The sequence below is a fragment of the Amphiura filiformis genome, chromosome 5 (assembly GCF_039555335.1).
Source record: "Amphiura filiformis chromosome 5, Afil_fr2py, whole genome shotgun sequence".
NCBI lineage: Eukaryota > Metazoa > Echinodermata > Ophiuroidea > Amphilepidida > Amphiuridae > Amphiura > Amphiura filiformis.
Genome location: NC_092632.1, coordinates 44,788,290 through 44,801,399, shown reverse-complemented (window position 1 = coordinate 44,801,399; position 13,110 = coordinate 44,788,290).

The window sequence follows — 13,110 nt, the reverse complement described above, 5'->3', positions numbered from 1 at the left end:
CTGGTATCATGCCCTAATTATAAAGTATAAAACATCACAACGCAGGTTATTAAATTTTTCCAACAGGTCTTTGAGACTATGTCGCCAATATTTTTCTCATTTTCGTTACCATATTTCTAATGGATAGCAATCTGTCAAAATAACTAGCTATATGAATGTTCTCATATGTGATGGATCAAGCAGGCTCCATAGTTATATTATATATGTGGTACATAACAGAATGGTTTCAAAGTAAAAAAAATCAGGTCTATTAACGGCAAAAAATCCTGACGTTACGTTCATGTCGTCACAGATACGTTACCTAAATTCTACTCCCCTCGGAAAAAACGCTGTGATAAATGAAGCCAAATACCATACCAGACTTTAGTACTTTGGGTGATGACTGATCAAGTATGATTATTAAGTCGGTAAGTTTTTACACTTGCACGATTAAGACAAAAGTGTGAAAAGGCTTCACAGATACGTTACCACTGATACATTACCACCAATGAGTACAAGTAATATTGTTCAAAAATTAAGTATTGTTGAAAAATCACCCATGCATTGTTTTGTGCTCTGAAACTATTAAAGTTTACGATTCTGAATGATTTTCATGAATTCTTTGTGGTTGGAATTTTGCAATTTGCGAGACCAAACTTGGACGCTTTATCGGAGAATGGGCCTAAAAACACTTTTTTTCATTACATCAACAGATGATGCAATTCAATGTTTATAGCAAGGCAAATGTGGTAAATCAGGTGTAGTAAGCAGCAACAATAGTAATGTCAGAAATATAGGGGCAGCCATCAAGAAATTGAGGCCAAAATCAGGTCTTGTGTCCAAATTGATATGATGTTATAAAGAAATTACTCTAGTATTGGGCAGGCAATGGCTGACTCTGCCGCCCAGCTAGCTTGAGCAACAGTGTGGTAATATATATGTTGCATGCTTTATCTCTATTCCATTCCAAGTTGGCATGCATAATGCACAGCATAATTCTGCACGTTATTGTGAATTGGTGATGACCATTAACTTTTTGTAATGCCATTTCCCCTTCATCCTATAATTGACGCATTCACCACAAACATGACGCAAAAGACATAAGAGGAATGATGTGCAATCAGACACACCTGGAACAAAGGAGTGCCGGATGTTATCATCACTACCGGTAGCTATTCTCATCTCTGCAACTATTATGATGATTCTTTTTCTTCAGCAAATGTGTATAATTTTGACAATGGATGTCATTAAATTGAAAATCTAAAAATGATTTTGCAAAACATGGGTTTCATCAATAATTTTGATAGCCGCATCCCATTTAATTATCATCTGATATTGGCGGCATTTAACTGTGGGAGTTCTAAATATGAGAAAATTCTGCCCGAAATTAGCCATTTTTCCATTCAAGACTGTGTACTAGGTAATTAGTGGGATAGAACCTGTAGAGGTTAAGTGCTTGTAAGTGCACAACATGGTGACACTGCTGGGACTTGAACCTGCAACCTTCTGATATGAGTTGGAGCCTCTGCCCCTGGGCCTCATGGAAGAACAAACAAACAAACGCCTGTGCCGCTGTACCACCATGCCTTCCATTGATCTAATTTGCTGCCATAGTGCATGTAACCATTGGTTACTGGTTCAAGCCTGGGCTCATACACTTATTCCAAATTATGATATGCCTTAGGCTTTGTGTTGTTATCATTTTGATCAGTGGTTCGTAACAAAGAAAGCGTGAGTTGGCTAGGTGGTATTTCTAACTGCTTATGACAAATACAAATACCCATACATGTATTCGCTGTCGTAGTGCATATTAGTAACCATTGGTTACTGGTTCAAGCCCCAGCCTGGGCTCATACACCCATTCCAAATTATGCTATGCCATAGGATTTGTGTTGTGATCATTTCGATCAGTGGTTCGTAACAAAGAAAGCGTGAGCCAGTTTACCTAGCAACTATCATATCCTAACGTGCGCAACGCCAGCAAATTAAAATCATCTTGGCAATTTAGATGGAAAACCTGGGTAGTGCCATATGGAGCAAAGTGGTACAGTGCCTCCACAAACCAGGCAAAAACAGAATATGTGACCCCTCGGCACAACTGAGCCCTGAAGTCGCCAATCATCATTTTTGAGATATTCAACCAAAATATTCTGCTTGAAATTAGCTTTAAAATGATGTATATCATGTCTATAGTACTAGACATTTAAGTAGTGAAAAATCAATAAAACAGTCAATAAATCCTTTGTTTTCTATTGTTTATTGTTAAGTTCGATGGAGCATATCTCAATAGTGGCACTGGCGACATCCGGGCTCAGTTGTGCCGAGGGGTCACATATGGTATAGTCAGTAAATTCTTGATTCCAAATATTAAAGTTTAGGGGAAACATACAATTCACAAGCCGCAGAATACAAATTGCGTGTCTGTGTCTAGCATCTAAAATGAACACCTATTTTTCGAAATTGGGGACAAGCATGCGCACAAGTGATAACTTGGCATGAAGTGTGCCCGGGACTAGAAACCTAAGTGTGTTTTACATAGAAAGATTGGACTGGTAAACTTTATGTCATGTCTAAGCCGGCCGGCCTTCCTGACATTCAACTCATCACTCGATCAAGCCTTGGGTGATATTACCAATAACTGGGTCACCCAACTTGGAATGGTGACATTGAACTGTCAAATTTAGCCATATGAAATGTTATGAAAAGAGTAAATAACCATCAAACACCAAGTGGAAATGATTTTTGCTTTGAGCTATAATGCATGAATGTTTGCATCAAAACATTGTAGCCTACCAATTGAGGTTTGGCTAACTTCGTTTGGATTACATTCAATGGTAAGATTAAACCAAGTCTCCTTGAATGATGAGAGGGATGTAAAAAACCACAATGTGAATTACTGTCATGAACACGAAGCGGAAATGAAATTGCCTTCAGGGCAACATGAATTTCATATTTTTTTAATTAACACATCATTTACATTGCCCTTATAATCTAATCTAATGGTATTCATAATATCCAGCAAACGTGGTTATGAAACAGCAGAATTAGGCCATGTCTCTTAAAAGTTACGAAAGATGTAAGCTTGTTAAAGTGAATAACCCTCATGGACAGGAAGTGGCAGTGATAGTGCCTTAAGGAAGACATGAATACTTTCATTAGCACTATGCAACATTATGCCTACAAAGTTTACAAAGTATATGGCAAACTTGGTTTTTAACTTAAGTTGTGCTAGTTGGCATACTCCAAAGCTGCTTGGTATGCTTCACCATGAACTTAACCTATAGCAATTTTTTATAGTGGCGGTATTCTTCATAAATCACATTTGTGGCGCTTTTGCATTCAATACCAAAATAATCAACAATTCCTGTTCATACAGACGCGCTATATAACAGCATGCGTGATTGGTCGATAGGCGGGCATAAACAACGCGTTTATGCCCGGCTATCAAATCATAAACAAGCCACGCGAGAACCGATGGACGCTCGTGAGTAGGATATTACACGCCTATGTTCGCGAGCTATTTACGTAAAGTGCGAGCGATGTACGCGATGTACGCGATGTTCGCGCGCATCCAAACACGATGGACTGAGCAAGTAAACATTTTCTCATAATTAGCGATGGAAAAACTTGATAAAATGATAAGGAACTTAAATGATGGTATTTTTAGTTGTGGAGGAAAATAACAGCAAGCAGAATGTTGCGTATGTAAAGCCCTCAGGCATAAACAATCGTTTAGTCATGAAAATATATGAATGAACCCCTAATTCATGGCATTAAAATACACAGATAGAGTAATATCATACAAGAGTCAAAGTTCAAGTTGGCAAAACCTGATTTAAATGCCTCATGGAACAAGTTAATGTTTAGCTGTGTTTTAAAGGGTGAAATGCTGTTATATGACCTGAGAACAAGAGGCAAAGTGTTTGGATGCACGGCTGATAATTAAGAAGAAATTGTTACCATTGAAGCTTGGTGGTTGGTATAAAGGGTTTGTGGGGTAATCTTCAATTACTGCATATCCTTCTTCTTCTTCCTATATATGTGCATACCTCAAATTGAGCGATTCTGAGTTTCACATACAATGCACAAACCAATATTTTTTTAAACTTTATCGAGAGATTTTAAAAGTTATCGAGAGGATTTTCTGTAAAAGTTTTAAATTAGCAAAAAAATACAATTTTCCAAGCAGAAAAATTGCCACAGTTACTATCTTGCCATTGAAAACTACGGAAGACCGCCCGCAGAGCTTCAAGCCACATGCCAGACATCCTGGCTTAACTGCAAATGGCTGCGCCCATGTAAGTCGATTTTATCAACTTTATATTATCTATGTACAGGACTGTATAGTGTGCCAAGTTTGCAAGCATGTTGCGCTGCCATGAGGTAGCACATTCATGCATCTCACTTACAACTTGTGCCAACACCATAGTCTAATATGTGTACACCAAAAGAAGCAGCAATTACGCTGCAGAAAGGCTGAAGTTCTTGTCAATGCCTGTTGAAAGGTACTGCTAAAAGTTTCTTAACTAGCTTATCACTGCCACCCACCTTAAGATATTAGGACTAGGGTTAGGATTAGATATAGGGTTAGGTTAGGATTAAGAGGTTAGGGTTAGGATTATGATTGGGGTGGTGGCAGTGAGATTGAAAACCATGGCCGGCTGTGGCCGCTCTCTGGCCCGGTGTTATTAAGCCCATGTTATACTACATCATGTTGTCAGTTCACTCAGTCTACTGCAACTGCCCCTGACTTGGGATAATACAGTTGTTTCAGTTTCTTATTCACATGGTCTTGTTCTTGTAGAGGAACGTGAACCAATTTTCGGATGCCATTAAAATTGCACATCTTTGAATGAAAGCAATTGTAATGTTATTTTAATATGAAAAGGTGCACAAAACTACATAAACTGCGCCTCATAGAGCAGCTATGAAGTTGTATGCAAAAACAAAGGAGTAAAATGCCCCAGTTTCCAGAATATTCTAGATGTGTGCATTCACAACGGAGCTAAGGCAATGAAATCTGAGGTGTTTCTTCAATGGCTTCAAGAATATAAAAAAATGGCTGGCTCCAGAATGACTGCCGCCAGTCTCCAATCATAAGAAAACTCATAATTGTGTTTTTGACGTACGTTAACACACGTTGCTGGCTGTAGGAGGTTAGTATAACATGATTTGCCGGCGGCGGTCTGTCGAACGTCTGAAAACATGAATTCATGATCTAAAAACATGAACAGGTTGGATACTGGAACATTGACATTGAAATGCGTGCTATAGTGACTAGTGGAAAAAGAAAACAGGTTGAAGTTCATTGTGCTAGCCCGATAAGCCTTGAGGGGTGTCTAAACACAGACAATAACGCTGCAATTTAATGCCGCAAAGTACCATCTTGTCTGCTGCAGTACAAGCAAACAGGAAAAGTAGGACGACTACTTGAACACTTGAAACCGCAGTGGCTATGATTCTCCAGATACTGTCACTATGAAATCATAATGGCCACGAAATCAGAGAGAAGTGTTAATAAAAGCTGTGCTCTATGAATTGGCTGCAATCTATGCTGCATATGTCCGTCCTGTGGCTAACCGCAAACATGTCTACATTGTCACTTCAAGGCCAATAGCCAACAGGTTGAAGACGTTACATGTTGGCCATTTCCAACAAAAAGCCGCAAGACCATTATCTCCTGGGGCGTTAACCAAGGCCAGGGATCTTCATTGGGGACTGAACATTTGTGTGTTTTGAGTGCTTTCTTGAATTGACCAACAGGATTTTGAAACTTCTGTGTATATGAAATATCATATAAAGTTTCTTCAAAAGTCATTAAATATAAAAAAATAAGGCTTGGAACAATAGCTGCCATGGCAGCCCATGATTTAAGGCCAGAGTAATGGAAGACTCATTCGTCCACGCCCGAATTTGAGATTTCTTGATATTTATCAACACTAAGATGTATTCTTTCACTTGAAACTGATTAAATACAACTGGTTAATATTTACACATATTTTTGCTTGATTTATTTCACTCTTTTCAACTCTAAAAAGTCACATGGCTCAAGACAGCTTAGTAAATTGGCGGAAATAATGAGTCAGAAATGCGCGAATGCGAAATATTGTGATTACGCTTGCGATTCGCGTCGCGTCGCAACTCTGCGCGTATGTCCAACGCAGTCAAGGCGCATTCGGTATGTTGTTAACGCCGGCAAATGCGGTATAAACAAAACAAAAATTTGCAGTCAAAATGCCACTTAGATTTTTTAATTATTTTGAATTTTGGCGCACTAAAAGCAGACATTATAAATTCATTGGTGCAAAAAGATGCATATTTAGACCATGCACCATATACAGCTTTTACAAGCGTGAAAGTCTTGCCGTTTTAAAATATAAGGACATTTTGTGCATAATTTTGACATTTTTTTACTAAAACGTCGATTTCTCATAGTTCACTTTTGACAATATTGCACAATTTTTGTGACAAGATAACTCAAAAAATATACAAGCAAAAGGTAAACTTTTTGCACTATCGTTTAGAGTACATCAAAGTCTAGGGAAGGTTTTCTCATTTTTTCAAAATATTTGTTTTAAACAAAAATATACACCATTATATGCAATTTTTAGTTGAATAACGTGACAAAATTGCCTTTTTTCACATGTTTTTTTCAATATTTGAAAAAGAGACGAATTTCAAAAAATAAAAAACCTTCCCTAAGTTCATGTCTCTTCTTCATAAAAAGCTAACTGAAATTTTTTTATTTTGTACGGATTTTTTTTTTAAGTTGTCACAAAAAAATTGGGGTAAAAAAGTGATTTTTTGTGATTTTTTCAAAAACTCAACATTTTTGAAAAAATCTAACGTCACCATGGGATTCCTTGACTCATTTCCTTTCCAAAAATGTATAGTTTTATATACTTTGGACATACAATTCAGAAATAATGATGCTCGAAAAGGTCCATGTTCGCTCCCATTACACTGCCCTTAAGGGGCTTATTTGACACCTTCACAAGGTAGCAATGTTTATTTGTTTTATGCTTTTGTTATTTCAGAAGGTGGTAGTGTGCACTTATCGTATGCTATCATCAGAAGATAGCAATGTGTACTTGTTTTATGCTATCATCGGAAGAAAGTGACATTCCATGCTTTATACTTTCTTCATAAGATAGCAATGTGTACTTGCTTTATGCTATCTTCAAAATATAGCAATGTGTATTTGCTTTATGCTATCTTCGGAAGATAGCAATGTGTACTTGCTTTACGTTATCTTCAGAAGATAACAATGTGTACTTGACGGAGAAATAAAGTTTAACCATGTGGGAAATTAAATCTGAGAAAGGTTTTTTTAACACAAACAAAAACCTTTCTCAATGTGTACTTGCTAACTTCATGATATCGTCAGAAGATAGCAATGTGTACTTGCTTTATGTTATCGTCAGAAGATAGCCATGTGTACTTGCTTGATGCTATCTTCAGAAGATAGCAATGTGTACTTGCTTTATGCTATCTTCAGAAGAGAGCAATGTGTACTTGCTTTATGCTATAATCAGAAGAGAGCATGTGTGCTAGCTTTATGTTATCGTCAGAAGATAGCCATGTGTACTTGCTTTATGCTATCTTCAGAAGATAGCAATGTGTACTTGCTTTATGCTATCTTCAAAATATAGCAATGTGTACTTGCTTTATGCTATCTTCAGAAGAGAGCAATGTGTACTTGCTTTATGCTATAATCAGAAGAGAGCATGTGTGCTAGCTTTATGTTATCGTCAGAAGATAGCAATGTGTACTTGCTTTCTTCAATGTGTACTAGCTTGATGTTATCGTCAAAGCGATAGCAATGTATACTTGCTTGATGCTATCTTCAAAATATAGCAATGTGTACTTGCTTTATGCTATCTTCAGGAGAGAGCAATGTGTACTTGCTTTATGCTATCATAAGATAGCAATATGTACTTGTTTTATGCTATTTTCATAAGATAGCAATGTGTACTTGCTTTATGCTATCTTCAAAAGATAGCAATGTGTACTTGCTTTATGCTATCTTCAGAAGAGAGCAATGTGTACTTGCTTTATGCTATAATCAGAAGAGAGCATGTGTGCTAGCTTTATGTTATCGCCAGAAGATAGCAATGTGTACTTGCTTTCTTCAATGTGTACTAGCTACTTGATGTTATCGTCAAACGATAGCAATGTATACTTGCTTAGCAATGTATACTTGTATACTTGCTTGATGCTATCTTCAAAATATAGCAATGTGTACTTGCTTTATGCTACCCTGGTTAAAGAAAGAATAAATAAATAAATAAATAAATATCTTCAGGAGAGAGCAATGTGTACTTGCTTTTATGCTATCATAAGATAGCAAGATGTACTGGTTTTATGCTATTTTCATAAGATAGCAATGTGTATTTTTGCTTTATGCTATCTTCAAAAGATAGCAATGTGTACTTGCTTTATACTATCTTCAGAAGATAACAATGTGTACTTGCTTCATGCTATCTTCAGGAGGTAGCAAGTTGTAGATATCAGTTGTAGAGTATTTGCCAACTGCTATTTTTGGTAGAAAACTGTGTACATTTGGCATATTCTAATATATTATTTTGAAGTAGAAAAATATGGGCAAGTCCATTTATGCTGTCCTCGGTATAAATTTTCTTCTGTTTGGCACATAACCAGATAGGAAATTTTACAAATTCAGCAGATGGCACATTGGGTACACAGGCCTTGCCATCTAGATTTTAAAGGCGAGTGGTCAATCACTCGCTAGCATGATGTTAGGGGAGTGGTCAAGCACTCTCTAGTAGTAGAATGTATTGGTCGCATCACTCTCTAGGTCTCAAATATCATTCATACCAATTATACTTAAGGACTGTTAAATACACTCTCTATCGTTTTCAGGAATTAAGGCTAATTTATTACAATGTTTCGAATGAATACATTGAAAGTGCTGAAACTTGGGTGTAAATTGAGTGATCATGGTGATTCGCAGCAAGCGATATTTAGTGTCTATGGCGAGTGGAAAATCGCTCACTAGAAATTGAGTTTGGGCAAGCGAGAGTGATCGCTTGCCTCAAACGGCAAGGCCTGGGTATAGTTTTTATAGTGTTCTTAGAATATGTACAATTTCTTCAGTATGTTATGCCGCCCCCAAAAAACCAAAATAGCATGCATCAAAGCTTGTGAGAGGCTGAAAATCTTACAAGTCATTTGTATTTTTGTAATATATGAACAGTAGTGCAACTTGTTTCACATGCAACCCAGTTCAACTCCAGATAATATCTAGCAGCAATTGACTGAATTAAGATATAAGGCAATTCTTGTAAGCGATCGTCAACTAAAATATCAAGCATGCCTTCAAAATATGTCTAGGCAAACTTTGAACAGGAAAAACAACTTCAACAATCAAGTCTGCCATGGAATTCATATTATATTCTCACAGTACAATCTAAACTTCATCCGACTATATCACAGAAACTTATACCCTGAAGTATAAACAGAGTACTTCAAATAAATAGGTTAGATTCATAACATTTGATATTTATAACTTATAACCATATTCGCCCTTATTAGCACCTGAATGCTTTAGTAATTCTTAATGGGGGCCTATAAATTACGTAAGGTAAGTAGTGACAACATGAAAGCGCAACAAAGGAAAATAGATAGAAATTCGCTAAATATGCTTATACGTTTTCCCCACATCTTATACACAAAACACTCAGATCCTTGTACTGGGGAGACACCTTAACACAGCAGCTCAGGGCGTGGCCTCAACAACGCTCCCCGTCATTGTCCTTCCCTAACCACTCGAGTGAACAAACTCTGTAAAGTTTTTGTTCATCAACTTACAATATTGATAAACACTTATTCATGTTAAAAATACATTTTTCTGTGATTTCATACATTTTGACTTCATTTTATGGCAAAAAAAAAAAAAAATGTAAAATGAGGTTTTATTTAAAAATAAAATTGAGTCAGGATTTATTGTAACATGTGCCTCAAATCACAAATATATAATTATGTAAAATCAGTGTAGTGTACTGACAAAATCAAAGCCAAACAACTGTTCTACTTTGGACACATCGTACGGATGCCAAAGGACAGATACCCTAAACATACCCTTGAAGGTAGAATACCTGGACATAGGCCTAGAGGTAGACCCCCTAAGCACTGGCTTGACAACATAAAAAGCAGCTGCCAAGAACTTGGGATCACATCAATCTACAATGCAAGGAGTATGGTCACAAACAGAGGCATATGGACTTCCTTGGTGAAGCGGCTGCTAGCTCCAAGGTTCCCAGGATCCGAGGGAGGAAAGCAATAAGTCCAAGTCCAAGTCCAAGTGTAGTGTAAGTTCAGGGGTGTGAGAGGCCACAGACCAAAAATGAGGAAAAGCACTAAAAACAGCGTAAAATCAGGGTAAAAACGCCAAATATGGGCTGAAAATTAAAGAAAAACACATAAATTTTGGCAAAAAAAAAAAAGAAGAGGAAATCAGCTGAAAAGAGGAACTCTCACATCCCTGCAAGTTAGATATGAAATGATTTAACACTGCTTGTAAAACAAAATGAAAGAGAAACAAATCTTTGGATAAATTTTGCATTTCATTTTTTGCTTGACAATGTATTTCTGGATTTCTCAAACTGGATTTCTCAAAGAAAATAAAAATGCGGTAAAATTGCTCCAAAAAACGAGTGGCCTATTTGAAACAAACTTGGTTTTTAAGCCTTAGTGCAATGGAAATGGGCACTTAAACAACTTAGCATTTGGAGTCGATATGGGTGCTATTTAGGAAAGAGAGCTCAAATTAGATTGAATACGGTAATCAAATTTTATAGGGCACACAATTACCACAAGCTCAGTGCGCAATCCATATTGATTATTCATGACACTGCCTCAAAAAATTTCATGCAAGATTTTTGAATGCTGGCTGTGTTATATGAGATGATACTCTCTAGCTGCAGCATGCACAATGGCGACCTGTTATGTGAATCTCCTAACTGGACTAATCGGATGAGAATCTTCTAACTGGACTGGTGGGTATCTTGTATGAAACATGTTGGCATGCAAATCAATTTAACACACTTGTAAAGTAAAGTTGGATAAGGCCTAAAAAAATTGTTTGATTGGCGTAACCCGACCGACCCTAAAAATAGGCCCGATCCTAGACTTTTTTTCACATTTTTTTTCAAAAAATGGATAAAAAAAGTAAAAAAAGATTAATAATTAAAAAAAAGAAGAAAAATTCGTGATTTTCAGCGTAAAATGTGTGTAAAAAAAAAAAATTTAAATTGCCGACCGACCTACCCTAATTATTTTTTTCATGTTACGCCAATCAAACAATTTAGGCCTAATGATGTTATTTCTGATACAAACTTTGACACACCATTTCAAAACACATTTCACTCTTATTTCTTTTCAGCTTACTGAGTACATCAGCTTCATTATGGCTGGAAATGAATATTCCATTTTTATTATAAACTCAGAACAAAGGTAAATTCAATATAATGTCATTACATGCCACAACTGCTGTATTCTTGAACACCAGACTAGGTTTAAGTCTTTCAACCATATATCTAATTCTATAGATGAGTTGACTTCTGATGTCAATGCCTGGCAGTATGCTCACGCATCATCACAATTTCCATTGTTTTTTGCCTGGCAGTATGTGCGCGCATCATATGTTTTTAAAACTCCCGCCACATCACAACAAGACTATTGAACAGCGTAGTGGTTGCACTGGGTTCACTCAAGCATAAAGATATACCGGTCCCTTGCCTTTGTTGATAAACATTGAGGTCAACTCATCTATAGTGTGAGCTTGAAGTGAAATATACCCGTTATTACTTTGAGATAGCAATCACTATGCAAATGCAATAAGAATATTACAAATGCCAAAAACTAAAATCAAAGCAGTCGGTATTGGTTTCAAGTGTTTCAATTGCAAATCACGAATGGGAAAATAAAAATATTCAAATGGAAGGCAGTGACTGGTCAGCAACATCCCATTTCTAGGAGGTGTGCACAGAGCATGTGTGAGAATCCTTTTCAAGCCTTCCTTTTTTTGGCACAAGTGATCAAGTATTAGCTACTTGCAGTTCGCCATTATGCACTATAGGGAGAGCCTCGAACTGGCAGCATACATGAAAGGAAGAATTATGTAACCTTACACAGAACGTTATGACTAGTTCAATTCCCATTCATGTATGCTGCCAGTTCGAGGCTCTCCCGCACATAGTGCATAATATGAACTGCAAGTAGCTAATATCTGTCAATATTACGGTAGTCAATTTGGGTGGAGCCATTTATTTTCTATTTATACAGATTGTATCATAATGATTGTTACCCATGAAATGTGCTATTCCATATAAAATCCACCTACCCCTGTGGAAGATTTTGGAAATATCTTCCACAGGGGGAGTATAAATTTCAAATGGATTTAGCACATTAACCAGTTTTCAAGTCAAGGATTTCTAAACTGGAGAGAACAATCAATGACAATCATACAACTTAACCTCAGTTACTACTACCAATCTCTTAATTACTTGCAGAGTCTGCATCACTAAATATAGAAATCTTGGCGGGGAAACATGAACAATTATTCCTGTTGATATGGCAGAAGTGGCACTCTCCAAATTACAGAAAACAAAATCCCAGAAAATTGTGTTTTGGGTCGAATTTAATTTCACATCATATAGGAGGTTGGGCCTATTCATGGGCCATTCTCTTCTTTAAAAGGGCATTTCGTGATCCACAGCCTCATCCCCCCCCCCTCTTTTCTCAAAAAAGTTGGGATTTTTATACCACTGGAAACCTCTGGCTACATAATGTTTATGTTCCAAAAATTTCTTGCAGATTAATTCGTTTAGCAAAAATATCGCCAAATTTGAATTTTGTTCTGGTATACCAGAACGAAATTACAACAGTGGCCTATGGAGCAGTGTAATACACTAAACCAGGCATAACTCGCAAACGCAAAATCGGACTCAACTGAAATTTTGGGAATAAGCTTTTTTCGTGGATATCTACTGAAAAATGTTATAAAAAGAGGATGCTACGATCACGAAATACTCCTTTAAGTGGAAATAAGTGATAATTCTCTCCTTTGTGTCACTTTGGAAAAAAACAACCAATTGATGAATTTTAGAG